At 41.8% G+C, this 27,879-nt stretch overlaps 1 pseudogene across 1 annotated transcript; it reads right to left on the bottom strand.

Annotated features, from left to right (window-relative positions):
- Positions 1-253: 253 nt before the first annotated feature.
- On the bottom strand, positions 254-24,977 carry LOC306919555 (mitochondrial inner membrane m-AAA protease component AFG3L2-like; annotated as a pseudogene). The gene is made up of 3 exons: positions 22,926-24,977; positions 15,753-15,838; positions 254-331 (listed from the first exon to the last, which is right to left on the bottom strand). The product of its transcript is annotated as a mitochondrial inner membrane m-AAA protease component AFG3L2-like (transcript).
- Between the last annotated feature and the right edge of the window lie 2,902 nt (positions 24,978-27,879).

The raw sequence follows: 27,879 nt of genomic DNA, 5'->3' as shown, positions 1-27,879 counted from the left end.
CTCTATTAAATAATACAAAATATAAAAACAAGGCAACACAGGTTCGAGTTTAAAACCAGGTAAAAGAGCATAAAAATAGCTAAAAACACAGGGAAGGACTGAAACGGAAACCAGCTATAAGGAAGATAGAAAATTACAATATTTATTATAAAATTAGGCCTAATTACATGGGTACCTAAAACACCAATTAAAGACAAGACAAATGCTAAAAACTCTTAAAACAATCTAGTCCTTCAACATGTGCAACATTAGCTCAGAGGTAGGGATTGGTGCAGGGGAGGTTCTCTGGAAGAGTAGCCTGGAATATCCTGGTCCTCTTCACAAACAGCTCCTGCAATCACATACACAGGTAGGCCAGTACAACAGTTCCAACATCTCCTATTAAGCAAACGGCTCTGGTAGACAGGTATGTGAGCGAGTACTGCATCAGAAGGTTACTTACAGCGGCGGCCGGCATCAGAACCGGCCACCTACGCTGACACGTAAGCAACACTCGCTCCCTCTCTCCAGCCTCGTCCGTCTGGGTCGTCTCTCTCGGTCCCCTGCTGCATTCTGTGGGTCTCTCTCATGTTCTCCGGACAGCCCCCCCATGGGCAAGGCCAAGCCGGGCACACACCAGCCAGGGGCCGCGGTTGTGGCGCTTACAGTGTCGAAGGCATGGCTCTCATGGCACTTACAACCCATCTGTGGTCGACGAACATGGCTACCGCTGGCCCCCAGCTGGGGTGTCCTGGCCCTAGCCCATGGAGCTGCCCCCATTCCTCCTTCTCCCAACACAGCCTTCTCCTTCCTCTGTTTTCTCTCTTTTTTTCCAAACACTCTTGTCTTCTTATATAGGGCTCCTGGTTGACCACACCCAACCCAGGTGCAGGTCCTTAAAGCTGCAGGTCCTTGATTAGTTCATGGGTTAGTGGCAGTCAGTGGAAACATAGGTTATATAAATCATGCAACTCAAATCATGCAACAAAACACAAATAAATAAGCAAAACAATAAAGTAAAATCACTCGACAATAATCTCACTCTACAGCAACTTAAAGAAAACATTTCAAACAAACATGCAAAAGGATAACACAGCAAAAGCACAAATATCACAATAAACCAAACACATCTACATTTCCACCGGCTCACATATACATAACAGATAGCATCTATTGCAGCACTGCAGCAGCAGTGTGTATAGTATATAGTCATATAGTAACAGTCAGTGATAGTGCATGTGTTCTTCAATAATATACAGTATAACTACTATAGTACTGTGATCACAAATGGTACACACCATGGGTCACACATGGGTCTCTTAGGTAGCACAGTGTCCTGTCTGGATCAGTTGGCCGAGCAGACCAGAGCCACAGCCACCCATATGCAGCTAAATGATGACTAGCGTAAAATACACAAGTGTACTGTTAAACATCTACAAGTCTGACACAATTAGAGGATGTTGACCCAATAAGTATTGGGTCTTTGATTGATAGAAGTATTTATTAACAGCTAGTTTGCAGAATGGGTTAATTTCACATGAAAGCACAACTCAATACAAAGACTGTTACTGTGGACGACTCACTGATAAAGCATTACACTTGTTTACAACAGGGTGCACCTTTTTCAATTCATCAGAACATGTCCGTACAAATATACCCCTATATATACAAAACAGGTTAAATGTCATCAAATGGTGGTCCGTGGCTCAATTAAATGAATATTGGATGAATGATGGCCCATTAGAATGAAAACATTCTCCAATGATTATGGCATAAATGTGTTGAATACATTTTCGAATATATTTACAAAATGAAAGTAGAAAATACATGCCTTTCGTTTTATTTCATATGTTTAGATATTTTGCTGTGACACAGTTTGAAGATGTACTTCACAATGTTAATGTGAAGTACCATTGACTACTAATCATTTCATAATAATAATGACTCAACCAGGACAATAACTCCCCTTTTTCTGTTGAATTTATTGACCTCCAACTTGTCAGTAAATGGTCACCATAGGTCACCGGGTCATTCAGTTATAGGTTTCTCAACTAGTGGAAAGAAAAAAAAGTCAACAAATCCTACATTACTAAATGCTTGGTGAGGGACCACATGCAGGATGCCTTGGTCATCCTATGTCCATATAGTGCTGGCCTTCAGCAGGGCTCTGCTCTCAATATGGCTCAGACTGTGACATTATTTATAATGCAAAGAAGAGCAATATTATGATTGTAAGAACCAAGGAAGAGAGTAAACTGTAATTTCCAGTCTTTTACTTAGGCCATTATTTAACAAATGAGCTATCTGATGATAGGGACATCTACAGGCAACGTAGAAGGTTATATGCACAAGCAAACATGATTGTTTTTAAGTTTAGTATGTTTTCAGCTTATGTGAAGTCCACACAATTTAAATATTTTTGTGACGGCGCTACAAAAAGAGCAGTATGCAGAGACTCAATGTGGCTTATAATGATGCCATGAGACAAGGTGCAGCAGTGAGACATGAGACTGCTGCTTAAAGTGCAGCAGTGAGACATGAGACTGCTGCTTAAAGTGCAGCAGTGAGAAATGAGACTGCTGCTTAAAGTGCGAAGGTGCAGCAGTGCAAGTGAAATGTTTGTCAGTATCGGCGTACCCACATGCTCCGCTGCGCTGCTGAACCTCATGTGCACAATTCTGCCAACAGCATTGTTTTATGATTGCATTTATGATTTCATGTAGATTTTATGTAACAATGCCTTTGTTTGTCTTTGTATTTAATATTTTTAGACTGTAAATATATTATCCAGATACCTAGTCCATACGTATTGGATGTAGATTTATATTAAATATATCTTAGCAATCTCCCAGTTACCAGTTTATTTCTAGAATGTTGCATAGAGCATGACCTGGGGGAGGAGCTAGATAGGGGTGGAGCACATGCAGCAGTTTGTTAGGTTGTGATTGGCTGAGGTTCTATTGTTCTACACTTTGGCCAATCAACACCAAGCAGTTAGTGGTTCCACCTCAGGCTCTCTAGTATAAGAAGAGTTTGTAGTTGTCAGTTCTCCACAACTCCTCCAGGATATCAATACTTTCTGATCACATCTGCCTGTGAACTCCAGACTTCAGCTGAAGATGAACTCTACTAATGCCACCATGAACAATTCTGCTCAACAGGGAGGACCTGATGATCACCAAGACCTCTGTAAGTTACTGTTTCTATATGGATATACAGCATGTCATGTTTAAAAAGTCATGTTTATTTGTTTTGTTTTAATATTAGCATTGACTTAAAATACCATTGTTTGTCTCTTTTTCTAAAATGCAGAACAGATTGTCGAATTGAACTATAAATGGATGCTAATGTAAAATTGTGTACATTAACTTCACATTAGTTTCTGTGCTTTTAAGTCCATGAAGTACAACTAAGCAATGTTTCATTGTCTTTGTTTCCAATATTCAGTGTTGCATCATCAGCCTGGTTTACCTGTTCTACCAGAGGTGAATGAACAAAGAAGCTTGGCTATGCAAAAACACCACTGCTGTGATCAGTGTGGTAAACGCTTCCCTAGACTGTCCAGCCTTAAAATACACCAGAGAATTCACACTGGAGAGAAACCCTATGGATGTGCTCATTGTGGACAACACTTCTCTACAATGGGATACCTTAAAACACACCAGATAATTCATACTGGGGAGAAACCATATGGATGTGATCAGTGTGGCCAACACTTCTCTGACAAGTCCTCTCTGAAAAACCACCAGAGAATTCATACTGGAGAGAAACCCTATGGATGTGATCACTGTGGAAAATGCTTCTCTCAAATGGCAAACCTTAGAAAACACAGGAGAATTCACACTGGGGAGAAACCCTATGGATGTGATCAGTGTGGACAACACTTCTCTGACAAGTCCTCTCTGAAAAAACACCAGAGAATTCATACTGGAGAGAAACCCTATGGATGTGATCAGTGTGGAAAACAGTTCTCTCAAATGGCAAACCTTAAAAGTCACCAGAGAATTCATACTGGAGAGAAACCCTATGGATGTGATCAGTGTGGACAACACTTCTCTCAAATGGCACACCTTAACACACACCAGATAATTCACACTGGAGAGAAACCCTATGGATGTAATCAGTGTGGGAAACGCTTCTCTCAGTTGTCTGACCTTACAAAACACCAGAGAATTCATACTGGGGAGAAACCATATGGATGTGATCAGTGTGGCCAACACTTCTCTCAAATGCCACACCTTAAAAGACACCAGATAATTCACACTGGCGAGAAAGCCTATGGATGTGATCAGTGTGGACAACACTTCTCTCAGTTGTCCAACCTTAAAAAACACCAGATAATTCACACTGGGGAGAAACCCTATGGATGTTATCAGTGTGGACAACACTTCTCTCGAATGGCACACCTTAAAAGACACCAGATAATTCACACTGGAGAGAAACCCTATGGTTGTGATCTGTGTGGACAACACTTCTCTCAATTGTCCAGCCTTAAAAGCCACCAGAGAATTCACACTGGAGAGAAACCCAAATAATTGTGATATGTGTGGAAAAGCTTTTAGTAATTCTATTAATTTAGAAGTTCACAGGGTTGTACACACTGGATTTAAACTTGTGGTCAGTGTAGGAACAATTTTACTAATTCAAGCCACTGAAAATGTAATGAACTTATGAACGATGGATCTGTTTAGTCTGACATTATGTCATTAGAGTGGGTGAGAAACACAAGTAAGACGCGCGAACGCGGGAAGCGAACGCAGCTCGTAAATTGCAAAAACAACAATTAGAATAAATTACGTAATTTTGTAAGGTTTTTTTTAAGTTCTCTTTTTTTGTGTTTAAGTTTTTTTCTTAAGTTAAGTTTTTTTTAAGTTTTTCTTTCCTTTTAAAGTTTTTCCTTTTTTAAGTTTTTTTTTTAAGTTAATTTTTTTTAAGTTAAGTTTTTTTTAAGTTTTTCTTTCCTTTTAAAGTTTTTTTTTAAGTTAAGTTTTTTTTAAGTTAAGTTTTTTGTGTGTGTGCGTTTTTCCTTTTTAAGTTTTTTTTTTTAAGTTAAGTTTTTTTTTAAGTTAAGTTTTTTTTTAAGTTAAGTTTTTTATGTGTGTGTGTGTGTGTGTGCGTGCATGTGTGTGTGTGTGTGTGTTTTTGTGTGTGATACAGCTGCGCCCTCTGGTGGTGGGCGGGTGGTGTTACAGCGTGACACACAGACACACACACAGACGTGATCTGCTGGGTCTCATAGTAAATGCTCACTGCGTTCGCAATCACTGCGTTCGCAATCAGCAAATCCAAATAACCAAGTGTAGCATGATTATGATTAATATGATGGCAATGGGACTCATTTGTTGAGTAATTCTATATTAGACAGTGTGGCACAAGTAAATGTTGTTGTGATGTATGATTAGTGACACAGAAAATAAGGTCTTTCTTCCATCCTCAGCCAGTATACAGTAGTCACTGTATACTGATGATGGCACAGCCAGCGGCCCCTCGCCGCCGGCTACTACCAACGCAACGCCTACAAAGACTTTACCAAAAGACCTGTCAGTTGTGTTGGATGATGCAGTAAGCGTCGTTAACCTTATTAAAGCAAGACCACTGAAAAGCCGGCTGTTCGCCACACTGCGAGGAAATGGAGGCGGAACATCAAACTCTGCTGTTGCACACCGAAGTTCGATGGCTTTCCAGAGGAAAAGTTTTGTCGCGTGTATATGAACTGAGGGAGGAATTAAAGTGCTTTCTGTCCGCTGAGCAATCCAAATATGCCGCACTGTTTGCAAATGAGTACTGGTGTGCAACAGTGTAGACAACAGTTTCAACAGAACTACAGAAATAGGTCTATCACACAGCTTATTATTATTATTATTATCATTTGTGAAATGTTAAAGGTGCTGTAAATTGTAAGGGATATGTTTTGTTAAAATAGCTCTAGTAATCTTTGCTATATTATTTGTTCAGTAACAGAGATCTTCCCACGTCTCCATACCCATTTCACCAACATCATTATTACTCTTTCATAATGTGAAATGTGTTAATAATAAAATTGACCAGTAATATGATAAGAAGGCCCATGGGCTCTACAATTTAAGAACGTATGACACAATGTTTCTTTAACATGTTTTAAAATCTGAGACAAATCTGAAATGGTTGTGGAATCGTAAATATAGTCCATAATTCTATATCTGCAATATTCTATGTCAATAATTAGACTACATTTTGGGTCTCTGTGCTAATTTTATGCAGGTTAAGTGGAGACGCATTGTCTGGTCAAAAGAGCTTGTCTGGGGGTCTTCCTTCACTAGAAGTTCTCAGTGAAGTACCCTGTGGCTAGGCTTTGTTCTAAACTGTTTGAGGCTAGGCCAGGTGTTGGAGACATTTAGCATTCTTTTGTCTCAAGGAGAGACAGCTATCTGCTAACCAAGTGCTCTATGTAAATCTGTAACCCCACCCTTCCTGACTTCACAACTCTGTCTATGCAAAAGTGTATATTTGGTCTCATGTTGTCAATGTAAAAGTTATCAGTTTCTGGCAGGTTGGCCACCACGGTGGTTAGCTTTGCTTGTGCTCCCGTGGGCCGGCATGGCCATGGCGAAGCTCTCTCTGTATTTGTACTCCTGAAATAAATACTACTCTGATGATCTCCAGCTCACTCTCTCTGCCTGTTCTTCATCCGATCTGATGCGTTGACTACAGTTTGCTATTTAGTCTAGGGAGTTCATTTCTCTCTAGTTTAGTATAGTTTGTGGTTAGTTGTGTGTGAAAATACACCACATGGTAGGCTAACCATAGAATTGGCCATTTGAGAACATGAGTATAGGAAAGAGAGAGAATACACATTGCGATGTCAAAGTGCAATGTCAAATATAAAATGTAAAACAATAATAATGTAAATAAAAGGAGACAGAAATACCTCATCTCCAAGTAGAGAAACATTTGCAGCAGAAATGAACAGCAGCATAATATAGAATCACAGTCTGTTGTGCAGGTGAGAGACAACACTTAGCAGCAGATAATAACACACATGTAAGTGTATACATAACAGATAGCATCTATTGCAGCACTGCAGCAGCAGTGTGTATAGTATATAGTCATATAGTAACAGTCGGTGATAGTGCATGTGTTCTTAAATAATATACAGTATAACTACTATAGTACTGTGATCACAAATGGTACACGCCATGGGTCACACATGGGTCTCTTAGGTAGCACAGTGTCCTGTCTGGATCAGTTGGCCGAGCAGACTAGAGCCACAGCCACCCATATGCAGCTAAATGATGACTAGCGTAAAATACACAAGTGTACTGTTAAACATCTACAAGTCTGACACAATTAGAGGATGTTGACCCAATAAGTATTGGGTCTTTGATTGATAGAAGTATTTATTAACAGCTAGTTTGCAGAATGGGTTAATTTCACATGAAAGCACAACTCCATACAAAGACTGTTACTGTGGACGACTCACTGATAAAGCATTACACATGTTTACAACAGGGTGCACCTTTTCAATTCATCAGAACATGTCCGTACAAATATACCCCTATATACAAAACAGGTTAAATGTCATCAAATGGTGGTCCGTGGCTCAATGAAATGAATATTGGATGAATGATGCCCATTAGAATGAAAACATTCTCCAATGATTATGGCATAAATGTGTTGAATACATTTTCGAATATACAAATTATACAATTGCAAAATGAAAGTAGAAAATACATGCCTTTCGTTTTATTTCATATGTTTAGATATTTTGCTGTGACACAGTTTGAACACCACACATGTACAACTCAGAGTGACACAGTATTGCAATTTATATTTTAAAGTGAATGCAGCTTTGATTTTATCCTATCAATCTGCCTAAGAAACAGTTTGAACTACTGATTTTACTGGTATGACATGAGAACAATAATTACAAGAAAACTAACAACTGAAGCAGAATGCATCAACAATTTCATTAGGCCTATTATTATTTAGAAATTATATGAATTAGTATTATTAATTCTGCTATGAGCCTACATAATACTAAAATATTAAAAAGCAACGAGGAGTCTTTGCTGAAGAAATGTGGAGTTTGCAGCGTGAAACAAACCCCTGGTCACCCCTGTGTTTATAATTACTTTATTGACATAAAAAAGCTTATATTATGATGCGATTTGTTGAAAATGTGTAGAAATACTATAGCCTACTGTAGCAATTATCCATAATTGCAAAAGCTTATCCCAAGCTAAAATGTATATATCTCAATATAGGCTATATGACATTTTCTGACAGCAAATGCACAAGTACTACAGACGAAAAACAGTTTAAGTCCAAATTATATTCTGAGCCCTCCACGAAAAATACCCCTTACCCATCCTTTATACATTATGGATACTTGTTTAATTGTTTTCCGTAATACTTTTATTCTTGTGGTTTTGTAAGTTGGATTTCCCAGCTCAGTTGCTAGTGCAACAGATCTGTATACACATAATTTCTACGTGGGGGATAATCATGTGATTTGTAGCTCTGCTGAAACTCCTCAGAGAACATTAAAATGGTCTCAGTCAGTTCAGTCATGCATAATGTGACCATTAGCAGGTGATCTATTCTATTTGATGATCAGCATCATCTTCTATTCTATCCAAAGCCAGACAACCATGTGATTAACATGTCCCTCATTTGAATGCATTATCTAAGCATCAGCCATCATCAATTAGCCAATTCACATTTGAACCTGGTGAAAAAATGCAGGTTTTCTTCATTATTTTGCATTAAATTGACTTTGAATGAAAGCTTAATCACAACCCATTGAAACTAATTGCCACTCCTGAGAGACCCACATTCCTTCAGATGAACTCTGCTGTTCACTGTGGACACATTACCATTCTGCACAGAATACTGTAGTTCTGTTGAAACTCATCAATCAGTCAAAGAGGTGTAAAATGGTCTCAGTTCATCCATAATGTGATCATTAACAGGTGATCTGCCCAATGCCAGACAACCAGTGACCATTAACACGTTTAATCTCAGCATTTGAATGCATTGTCTACAGTGAATGAAGCATCATCCATCATCATTTAGCCTGTTTACATTTTAACCTGGTAAAAGAATGTGGGGTTTGTTCACTATTTAGCATTAGAAAAAAGTGCAGTCAAAAAATCATTAACATGGTGAAGTACATATTGATGACATCATCAAGATGTACTTCACAATGTTAATGTGAAGTACCATTGACTACTAATCATTTCATAATAATAATGACTCAACCAGGACAATAACTCCCCTTTTTCTGTTGAATTTATTGACCTCCAACTTGTCAGTAAATGGTCACCATAGGTCACAGGGTCATTCAGTTATAGGTTTCTCAGGAAAAAAAAGTCAACAAATCCTACATTTCTAAATGCATGGTGAGGGACCACATGCAGGATGCCTTGGTCATCCTATGTCCATATAGTGCTGGCCTTCAGCAGGGCTCTGCTCTCAATATGGCTCAGACTGTGACATTATTTATAATGCAAAGAAGAGCAATATTATGATTGTAAGAACCAAGGAAGAGAGTAAACTGTCATTTCCAGTCTTTTACTTAGGCCATTATTTAACAAATGAGCTATCTGATGATAGGGACATCTACAGGCAACGTAGAAGGTTATATGCACAAGCAAACATGATTGTTCGTAAGTTTAGTATGTTTTCAGCTTATGTGAAGTCCACACAATTTAAATATTTTTGTGACGGCGCTACAAAAAGAGCAGTATGCAGAGACTCAATGTGGCTTATAATGATGCCATGAGACAAGGTGCAGCAGTGAGACATGAGACTGCTGCTTAAAGTGCAGCAGTGAGACATGAGACTGCTGCTTAAAGTGCAAAGGTGCAGCAGTGCAAGTGAAATGTTTGTCAGTATCGGTACTATCGGCGTACCCACATGCTCCGCTGCGCTGCTGAACCTCATGTGCACAATTCTGCCAACAGCATTGTTTTAATTCTGACTAACCCTTTTATTGAGTTCAAACTTCAGTCAGGTTTGTTTCTAAACTGTGGAACCATTGGTGTGTAACCTGTATATTGTGTATAATATGCATTTATGATTTTATGTAGATTTTATGTAACAATGCCTTTGTTTGTAAATATATTATCCAGATACCTAGTCCATACGTATTGGATGTAGATTTATATTAAATATATCTTAGCAATCTCCCAGTTACCAGTTTCTTTCTAGAATGTTGCATAGAGCATGACCTGGGGGAGGAGCTAGATAGGGGTGGAGCACATGCAGCAGTTTGTTAGGTTGCGATTGGCTGAGGTTCTATTGTTCTACACTTTGGCCAATCAACACCAAGCAGTTAGTGGTTCCACCTCAGGCTCTCTAGTATAAGAAGAGTTTGTAGTTGTCAGTTCTCCACAACTCCTCCAGGATATCAATACTTTCTGATCACATCTGCCTGTGAACTCCAGACTTCAGCTGAAGATGAACTCTACTAATGCCACCATGAACAATTCTGCTCTACAGGGAGGACCCAATGATCACCAAGACCTCTGTAAGTTACTGTTTCTATATGGATATACAGCATGTCATGTTTAAAAAGTCATGTTTTAATATTAGCATTGACTTAAATTACCATTGTTTGTCTCTTTTTCTAAAATGCAGAACAGATTGTCGAATTGAACTATAAATGGATGCTAATGTAAAATTGTGTACATTAACTTCACTTTAGTTTCTGTTCATGAAGTACAACTAAGCAATGTTTCATTTGTCTTTGTTTCCAATATTCAGTGTTGCATCATCAGCCTGGTTTACCTGTTTTACCAGAGGTGAATGAACAAAGAAGCTTGGCTATGCAAAAACACCACTGCTGTGATCAGTGTGGTAAACGCTTCCCTAGACTGTCCAGCCTTAAAATACACCAGAGAATTCACACTGGAGAGAAACCCTATGGATGTGATCAGTGTGGACAACACTTCTCTGACAAGTCCACCCTGAAAAACCACCAGAGAATTCACACTGGAGAGAAACCCTATGGATGTGATCAGTGTGGACAACATTTCTCTCGAATGAACACTCTTAAAATACACCAGATAATTCACACTGGGGAGAAACCCTATGGATGTGATCAGTGTGGACAACACTTCTCTGACAAGTCCACCCTGAAAAAACACCAGAGAATTCACACTGGAGAGAAACCCTATGGATGTGATCATTGTGGTAAACACTTCTCTCAGTTGTCTGACCTTAAAACACACCAGAGAATTCATACTGGGGAGAAACCATATGAATGTGATCAGTGTGGACAACACTTCTCTCAAATGGCACACCTTAAAACACACCAGATAATTCACACTGGAGAGAAACCCTATGGATGTAATCAGTGTGGGAAACACTTCTCTCAGTTGTCCAACCTTAAAAAACACCAGAGAATTCATACTGGGGAGAAACCATATGGATGTGATCAGTGTGGACAACACTTCTCTCAAATGGCACACCTTAAAACACACCAGATAATTCACACTGGAGAGAAACCCTATGGTTGTGATCTGTGTGGACAACACTTCTCTCAATTGTCCAGCCTTAAAAGCCACCAGAGAATTCACACTGGAGAGAAACCATATGGATGTGATCAGTGTGGACAACACTTCTCTCAATTGTCCAGCCTTAAAAGCCACCAGAGAATTCACACTGGAGAGAAACCCAAATAATTGTGATATGTGTGGAAAAGCTTTTAGTAATTCTATTAATTTAGAAGTTCACAGGGTTGTACACACTGGATTTAAACTTGTGCTCAGTGTAGGAACAATTTTACTAATTCAAGCCACCGAAAATATAATGAACTTATGAACGATGGATCTGTTTAGTCTGACATTATGTCATTAGAGCGGGTGAGAAACATCAGCAAATCCAAATAACCAAGTGTAGCATGATTATGATTAATATGATGGCAATGGGACTAATTTGTTGAGTAATTCTATATTAGACAGTGTGGCACAAGTACATGTTGTTGTGATGTATGATTAGTGACACAGAAAATAAGGTCTTTCTTCCATCCTCAGCCAGTATACAGTAGTCACTGTATGACATTATAGCCAGTATACAGTAGTCACTGTATACTGACGACGGCTACTACCAACGCAACGCCTACAAATACCTGTCAGTTGTGTTGGATGATGCAGTAAGCGTCGTTAACCTTATTAAAGCAAGACCACTGAAAAGCCGGCTGTTCGCCACTCTGCTCTGCTGCACCGAAGTTCGATGGCTTTCCAGAGGAAATGTTTTGTCGCGTGTATATGAACTGAGGGAGGAATTAAAGTGCTTTCTGTCCGCTGAGCAATCCAAATATGCCGCACTGTTTGCAAATGAGTGTGCAAGACTAGCATACATGGCGGATATTTTTATCCATCTGAATGAACTGAACAGGAAAATGCAAGGGCGAAATGAGAATATTCTTACAAGCACGACAAAACTGAACACATTTCGGAACAAACTCAGGCAAACGCAGGCTGCAGGCAAGGGCAAGCTGGACATACGCTGGATACAAAGTGCTCAAGTTTAAGACCATTGTATTGTGGCAAATGCATTGACAAATTTGTGTGTTGTGTGTGCTATATTTTGTATATTGAGTTTTCAAAAATAAATTGGTGAAACTGAGGCACTGTCTCTGTCCCTTTCTTTCTCTTTAAAGTTATTTGATGAGTGCTGTCATGTGTGTTTTTAACTCTTTGAGAGTTTCAAGGATTTCTATATAGTTTTTAGACTTCTCTATGGCAGAATGGCGTTTTTGAATGATTTATTGAAAATTCTCTGTTGTGAATGTGTGACAACGAAAGACCTTCAGAGAAAGCTTGGCTTGTCTGCTTCCAGGAAGAAAATGAACTGAGTTGATAAAATGTTTAGTTTTTGTGTTGGAAGCCATTTAAAAGAGCCTGCATTTACACTGGGTAGTGTTTCTAGGACAACAAAAAAAGTTATGCCCGGTTGAAGTTTTATTTTCTAAATAACTTTTTTTCTGCTGGGCGTACATAGCCATGCAATATCTCATTTTAAAGGGTGAGTTGTCTAGTTCAATTACAATAAAATAAAAAGTTTCTCACATGTACCACTGTAGATATTTTGCCATCTATAAATAGCATGGTCAGTCATGATCAATCTGACCTATCCAGCTAAAAGTCCCCCTAGCTCTGAAATGGAACATCATATAAACTCAATTCTTTTTTGGGGTAAAATTAGACATTCTAACGCACATTTTGATATATACCATGTTTACATAGTCTTACCAGTACCTTGTCTATTCATGCATGTATCTCAAAAACCTGTTGTGAAGAAACAGTTTTGATAAAAAAACACATCCAAGGACATTGTTTTGATATGACTTTGTGCCCATGATATGTATCAAAATATAGACTTGAATGTATACTGTATTATAACAAAAAAAATGGGTTCTTACCATCTACCGTTACAGAGTAAATCACAGTTGAAACTCGCTTAGTCAAACCATAAACCTCAGAATAGTGAACAAAATAGCCATGACAGGTCTAACTCATTGTAAAAGCGTATTTTATTTTTTATGACTACTAACATAATACAATTATAATAAATATTACAGAAAATAAATAGGCCTACATACAAAACAGTTGTCCCCAAACTCCCCAGTGTCCCCAAACCACTGCATTCCAGTTGTTCTTGACGGTGTGTGTGTGTGTAGGCTAAATTTAAAAAAAACAACTGAAATGAATGAATGCATCCGGTTCAGTGTCGGATAACTCCATCGCAGTCTTGACTCTTCGTCTTCATCATCATCATCCTCATCCTCCTCCTCCTCCTCCTCCTCCTCCTCCTCCTCCTCCTCATCTGATGCCAGTTCTAAATATATAAAAATAAACATTTAGCTGTAGTCAGCCCGGCCAATAGCCAGTTGGGGGGGGGGGGGGGGGGGGGCGTAGGCTATCTGACATCATCGTCATCATCATCATCACACGGAGACACACTAAACAATGTACAATCATGATTGTATACAATATACAATGAATGCGATTATCATGAAGCTCAGACGTCAATGAAACGTCATACAGATCTTATATAATACGCTACTGTTAGCTTCACTCCCCGTCCCCCCTCCGATCCTTGTAGCAAGGTCATCATAAACACGCGTTGCTTCAGTAAACGATGCATGTTTGTTCTCCGTCTTTGTAGACAGTAAATAAAAGGAGCGAACATTACTCTAAAGATCAGATCGCCTATAAGGCACGCTACAATATAAAATACTTGTACTGCCATGCGTGCATGCCTGCTACGATACATTTGTACTGCACCAACCAACCGATCGACACCAACCCCCCCTCCAACTATTAGCCAGCACCAATACACCAACCCCCCCATTAGCCAGCACCTTTGGTGCTGGCTAATGGCTGGGGGCCATCGTGGTGAGTCATTCTGGCGTCATGATCTGACTAGTAGTAGTAATTATCCAAGCATCTATTTGTAGCGATCATCTTATGATTTCTGATCACTATAGAAGGGCATTTTCTACAATAAGATTACCTCAAAACATTCCGGGTTGATCGTCTTCTTCAATGGTTTCCCGGTATAGCTCATCGGACGACGATGGGGAGACAATGAAAAAAGGAGGGAGGGAGCAGCGAGTCTCGCTGTAAGCACTGGACCAGGGCTACTCCGCCTGGAGAAGGCGACTGGGACGCGTATGGATCAATACTACTACCACAAAACTCGCTCAAATAAATAGTACTGCTTTCAACTTTTTCTGCTAGAAAATCGCTCGGGCGAGACGGCAAAACAGGCAAAACAATAAACTATGAAGACTCCCTCTGCCCCCACTGTTTACAGGGGTTGGGACCAGCTTCCAATGGCAACACGTACACGTGTGTCACGTGACACGGGTTTTCTGGGTAATGTAGTTGGAATATAAGCTCAGGAATTTAAACAGCGCTTCGGAGCATATTAATATGTTTAGATGAATCAAAAACTCTGAAGACGCCAATTGGCGTCATTGATCATTTACGGAATTCTGATGAAGACGCCAATTGGCGTCTTTCACCTTCTAAGGGTTAAAAGTATATTGGGTTCAAAGAAGTTTTACTCTGTCAAAAGTATAATGTGTTTGGTATCAAAGACGCCCTTAAAGGTGTAATGCAACGGAAATGGTGGACATTTTATTTTGAAGTTTCAAGTTGAAACACCAGTCTGAAGTTTCTGAACCAATCAGAGCGTCGCATCCCTTCAGGCGATGGGACGGTAGCTAGGGTCGGTAGCTATGCTATACCAGCGCATGCTGTGTGTTTGTTTACAATTCAGATAGACGGCCAGCTTACTGTTATGTGGCTTATTTCTACCCTATAATGTTTTCAGATACATATTTTAGCGTGATGATTAAGTTGAAACTGAGTAATACACTCTCTGGATGTTATCTTGAATGGGAATGTGGAATCTGGAACCAATAATTCTTACAATATCTCATGTTCTTGGGCATATGCTGATCCTGTTTATTCAGTAGGTCTGACTATAGTTGGCTGACTGAATTATGCAAGCCACTAGCCAGTTCGTCTCCAAAGCCTGACTTTGTTCTTACTGTTCAAACTTCAGTCAAAGTCACACCTGGGGATGGCCTGTTTATACTGTAGTCTGTGCCTTTTGTTTGAGTTTAGTTCCTGTGTGACACACCCAAAGGACATTCACCCCTAGGGACAGTGGATCAAAAGGGCTGTTGCCGCACGTCCACCGCTTCACTGTCCACCCGTCCGCCGGCTGGATGGCGATGCACGCCGTCGCTGCGCATGCGCAACACTCCTCATCACCTCGGCGCGGGGACGGCCGTCGTGAGCGGGGGATGCGGACTGCGGAGCGACGCACCACAGGGCAGCGGCGCGGCTTTCCATGCCAACTGACCGACACAAGATGAGGGCCTTGCAGACCTGCAGCACGGGGTCTGTGATGAAGATGTTGCCTTTTCTCTTTTTCTTCCCATCTCTGATGTTTCAGAGCTGGGAACTAATTAATTAATCATCAATTAAACTATACAACGGATCTCTTAGCAAAATACAAGCACACGATTCCCGATGAAGCCGGTCGATTTGACATATGTGACCCCTTCCAGTATTTTCAACCACAAGTCGGCTCTAATGAAACTGGTTTTTGTTTTTTGCCACATTAACACAGTTGGAATGTTAAAGGATGTTTTTATTCCATCAGAAAGTTGTTTTAGTGTCATTAAGTCGTTGTAATTACATTGCAAAAATGTCTCTGTAATGAAAGATTATTTGCGTATTTTGGGGGTGTGAACATTCCTGCATGTATTTACATAGAGTTGTTTCGATTGGCCATACGTATTGTTCTCCAGTTTCACGTAGCCGATCACCGCCCATAACGTGTTCAGGCTGTCAGTAAACACAACATCATTCTTGGACACCGACCGAATGGAGAAAATAATAAACTTTGATTGCGGATGTCATAAAAGATCAAAAGAGAACGTAGAACAGCCGCATTTGTCTTGCAGTAAACAACTCGATCCAGACATGATCTGGGAGACCCGAACGGACATGGCATCTTTTACAAAGGACCAGAAAGACCTGGTTATTTTGGCGATTATAAAGACTTGTATGAACGACTCCGAAATTACTCCGAAATTACTCAATCCAAAAAAGAAAGTCAACGCGAAGCGAAAGTTCAACAGCAGCGTGTAATTTGCAGTGTTATCGTTAGCGCTGTTTATAACAACATCCGGTATAGAGCGGATACGGAAACGTTTGTGTGCGTGTATGTATGTGTATGTTTAAGTGGGTGGGCTCTAGACCGGATCCAAGCGCTAAACAGTAAATAGAGTCCAGGCAGACTTACACTGTATTTCATAACGTTGTTAGTTTGTAACCCAGCGTTTGTGTTGTTTTTGTCCAGGATCAGCAGCATCCTTCTAAATGCCCTTAAGAAACACTACAAGGAGAATGGTTTCACTCCACTACTCTTTAGTCCCAGGGAAAGTGCAATTTTAAACTGTATATATTTCTTTAGTCCCAGGGAAAGTGCAATTTTAAACTGTATATATTTCTTTAGTCCCAGGGAAAGTGCAATTTTAAACTGTTTATTCTTATGCCACTCTTATTTGTCATTGTCACAGTATGCACATTTCAAGTATGTGGAAATAAACAAACTAGTCTAAATCTCATCTCTATTTATTCTTATTCTAAGAGTTCTAGATTACCTTATTCTTCTCTTTGGGAATTTTGTCCAGCTGCCTACAGATACAATTATACTGCTTTACAGTACATTTAGCAATTAAAAGCACTACAAGTAACTTCATGGAATAAATAAATTATAGCCTACTTGGTTTTACTCACATTATTTAGAATAGAATATTAAGTGTCCACTCAAGTCATTCTGTTCAGTTGACAGCTAACCTAGTGGGGGGAGTGTTTATGCAAGCCATTAGGGGTGGAGACAAGTATCTATTGTCACACCCATTCCTGGGCTCAGAGGTGCTAAATCTTTGGAATCTTTGAAGGGGAAGTTTCAGATGGTCATATCTTCTTCATTTTTCACCCAATTTCAATGAGCAATACATCATATGAAAGGTTACATTATGCAGTTTCATAATGTAAAAAACTGAAAAATGACCATGGCCCCCTTGTATATCAAAATACTGGAAGGGGTCACATATGGCTCGAGTGTGTGCGGCAAAAACTGTGGGAGGAGTAGTGTGCCAAAGTATCCAAATTTACAAAAACAATAGTCTGGTTGAACCACACTAATTAAAAAAACAAAAAACAAAAAAAAAAATATATATATATATATATATATATATATATATATATATATATATATTCAAATGCCTTTACATAAGTACATACTGTAGGCTACATTTACTATTCTTTTTATTCATTTGTTTATTAAAAAAAAACTATCAATTACTCCGTTTTTACCTGTGTATAATAGGAATGATTTTCCTTCAAAGATACTAGACTGGACAGATGTCCCTTGGGATCTAGTAGCCAGTCGTCAAGGGTCATGGTTGGGTTGTGTCCCCAGTTGCATGCTGGGCCTTTCACCTCCAGCACACCTTTCCCGCAACAGTCACAGTGGACAGTGGCGTGCACAGATAGACACTAGGGGGTGCTAGAGCACCCCCTGCCCTTTTGGCAATGTGCCCTTTTTTTTCTCTTTTTTTTTTGGATTTTTCAAAAATAGCAGACCTACAAGCTCATAGCGCGCCACTCGGTGGCGCGCTATGAGCTTGTAGATCTGCTATTTTTCAATAGCTAAAGCATAACATAATGCTAACACCAAAAGGGGTTCCCGCCCAAAATGGATTAAGGCAACCGGCCGGTTCCACGCGCTGCACAAGGTGCCCTTTTTTAACTTGAGCACCTGCCCCTCTAAATGTCTGTGCACGCCACTGCCTCCAGCACACCTTTCCCGCAACAGTCACAGTGGACATAGCCATCACAGGACACACCGAGATAGGGTTGTTCATTACAAATCCGAAACCCTGCTCTCTCCACTCTAATATTGGAATGACTGACCCCTGATATCCTGAGAAATAAACTGCTGTCTTGTTGTTTTCTCTGTGGGGCTATATAAAGTCCTTGGGCATGGGTGTAGGTCTGGAAGGCATGCTGCTCATTATTTCTTCCCCATTGAAGATAGATATTGCGGAGCTGTTGAGATGCAGGCTTACAGATTTGTGACCAGATTTGACTGAGAGACTGCCATCGCGCAAATTACAGCTTTTCACCAGAGGAGAAAAACCTTTTTTTTTTTTTTTCCCCCAAAATGAGTTAATAGCACAGGCAGACTCTTCACATACTAGAGCATGTCTGAAATAAGTGTCAGAGCTGAAATCGACATGTAAATATGAAATAAATGCCCAAACATGTAGCTAGGTGTAATGTTAGAGACCACAGAAGTGAACCTTTCAAGCCTGTTTTCTCAACTCGCTGTTTTCTGCAAGACATTACTCTATAAGCCATATCTCCGAAACTGGTGGGTCAAACTGAACAACCAATATGTCAATTTGAAGCTATGATTCCCTGCTTTCATATGACATGATAAAATGAAAAGAAAAAAAAATCCAATGTCCCTCAGTCACATTTAGTCACATTTTTAGGATGGTGGAATTTGCTGGTTTGGCTATGTTTGTGTGTAATACTGAATGTGCAGTTGAGCCAGTGACGCGGCCTTGCCCTCTGAAGATGCCAGGTATCATTAGAACCAGAAGCCTGGTCAAGAGTTTCTTTCTCCACCAAAGCAACCTGCTCTTCCGTAATGGGTGGAACATGTGGCATATGGTTCTCAGAACCGTAGAGTGTGCGGAGTGTAGGGGGGATAATGATTGTGGGGGGGTTCACAACTGGGGTCACAGCAGGCTGATAAAAATCATGGGCATGCAGTGGCGTGCACAGACATTTAGAGGGGCAGGTGCTCAAGTTAAAAAAAGGGCACCTTGTGCAGCGCGTGGAACCGGCCGGTTGCCTTAATCTATTTTGGGCGGGAACCCCTTTTGGTGTTAGCATTATGTTATGCTTTAGCTATTGAAAAATAGCAGATCTACAAGCTCATCTACGAGCTTGTAGGTCTGCTATTTTTTTAAAAGAAAAAAAAAAAAAGAAAAAAAAAGTTTTTCTTTTTTTTCAAAAGGGCACATTGCCAAAAGGGCAGGGGGTGCTCTAGCACCCCCTAGTGTCTATCTGTGCACGCCACTGTGGGCATGCGTGGCAAAACTACTTAACCCTACTGGTTTTTGCACCACTTGCTGCAAGAGTAGAATGTGGGGGCAGGATTTTCTTTTTTCCTTTGAGTTTTTCTTTTGCCGCACTGCTATATAAGATTACGTCCTTAATTGGGACAGCCTCTACATTTTTTACATGGACATGCTTGTGCATGCCACAGCAGTGATCCCCAGACGCACTGATGCCTCCATTTTAAATAGTAGGGCACCTACATGTGAGCAGGTCTCACCAAGACTGAAAATGAAGGAAAATAATTGCTTTAAGAACCATCCACAGATCAGATGGGAGCAATTATGCTCCCATCCATATGTGCAGCAACCCAGGCATTGTGATATGCCTCAGTTATCCTAAAATATGTGAGCTTCCAGGGATCTGTGGTTCTTCATGGTGTGGGTCGTATAGACCCCTGAAACCATTCAGAAGAAGTTTGTGAACTCCACAAGTGGTGGAAATTAAGTATTCAAAGGAAGCTTATGAAGGTATATGTCACAGTGAAAATAGCCTTGAAACTTATGATAGTCAGTCATGACGCAACGTCACCCTGTCTTTAGTGCCTTGCTACATTTACAACGTTTAAGTGTACAGCGTTCAGATTTAAAAAATAAAGTGCTCACCCCTGGTTGTTTGTTTGTTTTCTTGAACAATACGGGATGCACGGGTGTTAATAGCCGCCCGTTCCAAATTCTAACATCCGTGTCCCCGGGGGTGAGCACTTTATAGGAAATCTGAACGTTTACAAATGTACACGTTAACTTAACAAGGCGCTCAAAACAGGGCGAGTCGCGCCACGACGCATGTGAAGGACGAGCGTCATGTGAACCATTAATCCTACTGAATATGATATAGATTTAGATTGACAATATCAAGAAGTCAGGCAAAATCATCCGAGGAGCATATGCGGCTACATAGGATTACACAGACTGAAATTGACTGCCTGAAAAGTAATTTATTATATTATTCTTCATGCATGAAGCTCCCAATTCCCGTGAAATTGCAATATATGGGCTATATAAATAAATAGCCCATATATTGTAATATGTATTAAAACTGTAATAAATAAGATAGATTCTAATTGATATTTTATTATCTACAAACCTGGAGAATCCACTAGATAGTTGACAATATCTGGATATGTCACTCCTGGCCATTTAGTTGGGTCATTTTCCAAACTACTTTTAGGCAAATCATATGGACAAATTAATAATCCAACAAGTTTTAATTTTTCTTTGTACCGTCGGAGCTCCACGGCAGGTAAATAATTCATATACGCCTGCATGTTCACACCATGCACCACAAATACGGATAATGTATCTTCAAAATCGGCGGCGCTTGGAACGTCACTTATAAGCGACAGGTAATCAGTCTGTCAGCTCAGCTCTGCTCTGTTAACATTATGGGTAACTCATTCAAGTGGTAAATGAAATGTGAAACAAGTCATCTATTGAGAAAACAAGAACATATGTTGACAATGACACTTCATACATTTGGAAACATATTTTTATTCAAATCAATATAGTTCAGTTCATTTTGTATTATTTTAAAAGTAGGCTAACTACAGTGGAATTTCAATTGACTTCTATGGGCTGGCCTGCAGTACACCGCTCTAACGGACCAGAAGTGGGGACGCTGTCTCATTTGGGGGCGTGAAATTTGTAGTCCCCGTGCGTCTCTATGTTTAGGGTACCAATAGGGGCAAAAGTGGCGCTGTTGTGTTAGAAAAAGAGAGAGAGATAGTGTTGCCTGCTAATTACAATGTGGAGTGTGCCTGAGAGAGAGAGAGAGAGAGAGAGAGAGAGAGGGGGAGGGAGGGAGGGAGAGATACTCACACGGGTGTGATTTTTTTTTAAATCTATGATTTCCCAAAATGGGAGGGCTGGTTTTTGAGTGATTACTGACATTATGGTTTATTGGTTGCAGAAATATAACTGGTGTCATCATGTGTGTATTATAAGTGTCTAAAATCTGATGAATCTGCAAAAGAATACATTCAGAGGATGAAATATACATTATGAGGTTAAATAGATGCGAGGGGGTGGAGATCATTGCCATCAGTCACCACCCTGGAAACCCTCGACACCCCTGAGGAGTATTCACAATCTCCAACGCTGGTTTGTTCAACATCTCACATCTACAAAGCAGCTGTAATCAACAGTAAACATTTCTATATACAAGTCAGAATGAAACTTGTGTTCTGCCTCTCAAGCAGTCATGACAGGGGTTGTGGGTTTGATTAACTGGGTGTTTTTGAGTGGTGCAACCACTCCTATGTAGCTATGTGTGGCTGGGGGTCTGTCTGTCCCTGTGTCCCTGGCTGTGTCCGAGCACGGAAATTGCGTTATAGCGTTTGTTCACCACCAAGTGTCACTGTTGCGCATGCAGCCTAACACACAGACACAGACAGACACACACAGGCCAGTGAGGAGGGCTTGTACAGTACAGTACAGTACAGTACAGTACAGTACAGTACAATACAGTACAGTACAGTACAGTACAGTACAGTACCACTCACTTCAGACAGGTCTGATTTTTTTTCTTGTCTCAGTCTTCCCAAAGGCTCAAGTGTCCGTCAGACACTAATTAGTAATCCACTCAGCCATCCTAATTAGTGGCAGCAGAGGGAGTTCTACAACCTGACCTTTACGTCAGGGCAAGTGTTCTAGATTTAGAACAACATGGGGTCCGCCCGGGGGACCCCCAGGTCTGTAACTCCGAGTGTGGCTTGATGCATACCATACCAAACCGGGAGGTCTTTGAAATTGACAGAGGTCTATAAGATCCTTGGTTCTCAAACGTTTTCAGCCGAGACCCGAACCTGCGTGAAGTTTAAGTGAAAATAGCCGATCTACAAGCAAAAAGCTGAAATGTACAAACGCACAAGCTTGAGCTTGTTTATGTACTATTCACTATTCCTGAAAGATTCTTTACAAAAATTGATGAATTTTTAGGATTATTTGGAAAATCTTAAGATCGTTCTCCTGAAAATGTTCGATTTTTCTTAAAACATCTTTTGAAATAATAATTTCGAAAAAATGTAGGAAAAGTAGAAAAAAAAGGATATTTACTTGCGACCCAAACCCATTGTTTGGGGAACACTTCACAACAATCCTTTCAGCAGAGAGAAAAGGTTCTAGAATCTACAGCAGGTGGAGTCACTCAGTTCCAGAACAGTGGTTCCCAGGGGTCCTTGATTGGGTTCCAGGGGGTCCACACAGCCAAACTACTGATTAGAAACCAAATTACATCCCTTACAGATCTGTAACTCTTGAGTTATGGGCATCCGTGCGGCCTCATATTCCTGAAGAGATCTGCTCAATCCCCCGCTCCTCGATTCCTCTTGGTCTTGACGGTTTTGTTCCAGTCCCTCAGTCCCTCTGGAAGGGACATGTTCTCGTCGGCTCCGCCTGTCCCCTCCACAAACTCCTCGTAGGTGGACCGCTCGGCGAAGGGCCTGGGCCCCAGCATCTCCACCATGTCGGCCTTGTCCAGAACCTCGTTCTCCATCAGACGCTGGGCCACCATCTCCACGTCGGCCTTCTTGTCCGTCAGGAGGCTGTAGGTTCGCCGGAAAGCGCCGTCGATCAGAGAGCGGACCTCGCCGTCGATGAGCTTCGCCGTGGCCTCGCTGTAGGGCCTATCCAGGAACACCTCGTCTTGACGCTGCGGCTCGAACGAAACCAGGCCGACCTTTTCGTTCATGCCATACTGGACTATCTGGGCATACGCGCTCTGCGTGACCTTGAGCAGGTCGTCCTGAGCCCCGGTCGTGATTCGCTCAAAGAAGATCTGCTCTGCCACTCGTCCGCCCAGAGTCATGCACATCTTGTCCAGCAGCTGTTCTTTGGAGTACAGATACTGGTCGTTGGGAATGTACAGGTTATAGCCCAGACCTTTACCCCTGGGAATGATGGACACCTTGACGAGTGGGTCGGCGTGTTCCAGGAACCAGCCAGCTACAGCATGACCGGCCTCGTGGTACGCGACCGTCTTCTTCTCCTCCGGCTGTAAAACCCGAGACTTCTTCTCTAAACCCGCCACGACTCTCTCTATGGCTTGTTCAAAGTGCTTCTGGTTGATGCTCGCCGAGAGATAGCGAGCGGCAATCAATGCAGATTCATTGCAGATGTTGGCGATGTCGGCGCCCGAGAAACCGGGCGTGAGAGTGGCCATTTTCTTGGCCAGTGCATCACTGTCCATGTCGGCGTCCAATTTCAGGGGCCCGAGGTGAACTTTGAAGATGGACGCCCGGCCTTTGATATCTGGAGGGCTGAGATAGATCTGTCTGTCGAATCGTCCAGGTCGCCTCAGAGCTGGGTCCAGTACCTCGGGTCTGTTGGTTCCGGCTAGCACCACGACGTTGGTGGATGAGTTAAACCCGTCCATCTCCACCAGTAGCTGGTTGAGTGTGTTCTCCTCTTCACAATAACCTCCAGCGGGACTCCTTTTGCCTCGCTTCCTGCCCAAGGAGTCGATCTCGTCGATGAACAGAATGCAGGGAGCATTCTTACGAGCCATCACAAACAGATCTCTGACCCTGGCGGGGCCCACGCCCACAAACATCTCGACGAACTCGGAGCCGTTGACGGCTATGAACGGAACTTTGGCCTCTCCGGCTGTGGCTTTAGCCAGCAGGGTCTTACCTGTACCTGGAGGTCCCGACAGGATCGCCCCCTTGGGGATCTTGGCTCCCAGGTCCTGGTATTGCTTTGGGTTCTTCAGGAAGTTGACAAACTCCATGATCTCCAGTTTGGCCTCGTCGCAGCCGGCCACGTCTTTAAATCTGACGTCTATTTTGTCCTTCACGACCTTGGCCGTGGTCTTGCTGATGCTGAACAGCTGGCCCATGCCCAGGCCGGGCTTCAGAGAATGCCAGCATCCCCACATGATGCCGAAGAACGTGATCCAGCTCAGTAGGAACGTCCAGTCGCGCGCCGTGGTGTAGCGAATGGGCAGCCTGTCGGCCGTCTTGATGCGCAGTTCATTCTGAGCGGCCTCCAGGTTGCTCTCCAGCGTTTCCACGCTGCCGATGTTGAACCACACGTAGCCGTCCACCGGAGTGTTCCCCGGGGAGAACACCACTCGGGCGTACTGCTTGTTCACCACTTCGAGGCGTTCGACCACTTCCTTAGCGAGGTAGTTGTTGCCAAAGTCCTTCCAGGTCACTTCTCTCCCTCCGTCGTGGTAGAATGAATAGTAGGTGAGGGCCGCTCCGCTCAGGAAGTACAAACAGAACTGCAGACAACTCTGCCAGCTAGTGTAGTCTTGGCGATCCCTTCGCTTCTTAATTCTCCGTCTTAAGGTCATGGTCTTCTGATTCCTGTTTTCCAGCAGAACTTGTCAAAGGAAGAATTAAGAATAGCTGCTTAGCTGCTGGACGTGGCTATTTAAATAGGCCTACGCCTTGTCATGATGACATAACACATGTCAAAATATAGAGGGTGCTATGCACGTGACATCACTCTTATCGTCTGGCCGGGGAGCCACACGCCCAAAAGCTCAACGGTTAAGGATTAACCTGTGATGTCATGACATACTTTTTATTTGCGTTTTTTGAGTGGTGCAAACCACTCCAACAACTGTCTTTGTACCCGTGTACCTGTGTTTGTTCGTACCAAAAAAACGAGCATGGTTGCTATGGTTAGTATGTGACGTCACCGACATCACACTGTTGAGACTGAATTCATGCGGAGAGTACTTATGACACAGATGCTTTCCTGGTTCTAATGTACAGTAACTATAACAATAAATGTGTAGTTGCACCACTCAGTTCACACGGGTGTGATTTTTTCTATTCACTTGCCTGGTCATTAAGGTCCACAGAATGAGAGGTCTGCTCTGCCTGAAAAGGCTAAAAAAGGTTATGACCATTGTTGTATACCACACCATAGACAACCAATATATGGCAACATTTCAATGTCAAACTATAGGGGGTTTCATGATTCTGAATCCATTACAAGCATTCGTTTTGCATGAAAAACACTCCTTGGCCTAAAAATGGCGATAGCCGTCATCACAAATGTGATGAGGTCAGCACATTAGGGATATGGCCGAATTTAGGCCAAGGAGACAATACATTGTATAGGCCTATTATCCAGTAATCAGTAAGTGAGGGCGAGAAGCGACCTCGCCGCATGCACGCATCCGCCTGGGTGACGGCAGACTGCTGGGCGAGCACTGGCATGGCACAGGGGTCAGCTCAACATATGGAATGTAAGAACAGGTCAGCTCCATATATGGAGCTTTGGCATGGGGGGGGTCAGATCAACATAGGAATGTAAGAAGAGGTCAGCTCCATATATGGAGATCTAAGGGTGGCAGCAGGGGCAGTGTCTTTTTTTTTTTTAAGATATTTTTTTGCGGCTTACGCCTTATATTGTTTTTTTGAAGGGACAGACAGTAGGCTGACAGGAAACGGGAGAGAGATGGGGGAAGACATGCAGTAAAGGCCGTGTCGGGCTCGGGAGTCGAACCCGCGGCACACTGCGACTGGATTACCAGTCGGGTGCCCAGACGGTTACGCCACCGCCTGGGCCTGTGTCTTGAGTGTATATGGAGGCGTGATGCCACAAGGTGTGACCATATTGGAGGCGTGACTGACGGGAGATGCAGGTTTTCATAGTAAACTGCGACCTTCGATCATGCTCACGTGATTATATGAACACAATAAACTCAATTAAGCATTTACTCTATTCTTCTTAGAATATTCCACTACATAATCATCTCTGTCGGGTGGAAACCTCATATATCTAAAACTGTTACCTACTCACGGTTCAAATGAAAAAAAAATAGCTGATCTACAAGCTCACAGCAGCGTCGCTTCACGCCACATGTCGAGCTTGTAGATCTGCTACTTTTGACGCTTTGTGTGACGCTGTAGTGTGGTCATCAAGTACAGGGCGTCAATTTACGAAAAAACAGTTTAAAACATGGAGGAGATATTATTAGAGGTTTCTGCCCAACACCAGCGATAATGCCATATGGTCTTTATTAGCATTCACAGACATCAAAGACATTTTCAAATTTAAATACATGAGATTTTTCAAAGAAAATTTCAAATTTATATATATATATATATATATATATATATATATATATATATATATATATATACACACACACATTTTCTTTGATCACAGCTATTTTTATATATTATATATATATATAAATACATTAAAAACTACAACTACAAATATTCTATTTCGATTTTGGAACATTAAATGTGCAGTACATCTTTTACTCCAGCAGGTGTCAACATGGTGCTGCAAGGGGGAAGAAAAGAAGAATTCACTGTCTCTCGTGTGTGTGTCAGAGCCATATAATTCTAAGGCTCTGGTGTGTGTGTACGCCACATTGCATCTCCAGGGACAACACACACACACACACACACACACACACACACACACACACACACAGTGAAGATAAGAGTGAAGGCGAGGGGGGACTCTGGCTCATGCATACAGTAGAGAGCAGGTGGAGTGACGACACCTGCCATCCATTATTGTGGCAGTTTTCTTTGTTTGTTTGCTGTTGTTGTTGTACACATTAGGAGGACAGGTTGAAAACAAACAACAGCTGGGACCATTGGACGCGCGTTTGGACGAGAGAGAGAGAGAGAGAGAGAGAGAGAGAGAGAGAGAGAGAGAGAGAGAGAGAGAGAGAGAGAGAGAGAGAGAGAGAGAGAGAGAGAGAGAGAGAGAGAGAGAGAGAGAGACTATAGTTGCGACACAGTAAACATAGCGACCAGTCAACCACCACCACCAGCCGACGGCGTGTGCATGCTGCTGCTGCCGATATCATAGTAAAGCGCGATTAATTGCAGTTATCAGTGAAATGACAGGACTATATTAACATTATCATCCGTATAGTTGTTAGTTATGACCCTGCAGTGTTTGAGCTGCAGAACCAGCCAGAGTGGACTATCACTATATCAGCTGTAAACGCCTGTATAACAACCACCAGACAGACAGACAGACAGACCACCTGGCAGACCCTCCTGCCCTGGCTGCAGGCTGCCGAGAGAGAGAGAGAGAGAGAGACAGACCACCACCAGACAGACCCCCTATATACTCTGCAAGCTGCCCAGACAGAGAGAGAGGGGCCATGCAGCTATTAAGCCCCTCCGGTCACTACTTCTAGGCTGCTGATCGACTAGTCACCATTGTGTCAGCCCAGGAGAGGGGCTCTACTGTCCGCCTGCAGAGACGCC

Source organism: Electrona antarctica, assembly GCF_951216825.1.
Source record: "Electrona antarctica genome assembly, contig: scaffold_26, whole genome shotgun sequence".
Taxonomy (NCBI): domain Eukaryota; kingdom Metazoa; phylum Chordata; class Actinopteri; order Myctophiformes; family Myctophidae; genus Electrona; species Electrona antarctica.
The sequence above is the reverse complement of the archived record's forward strand: the minus strand, read 5'-3'. Positions and strand labels throughout refer to the sequence as shown.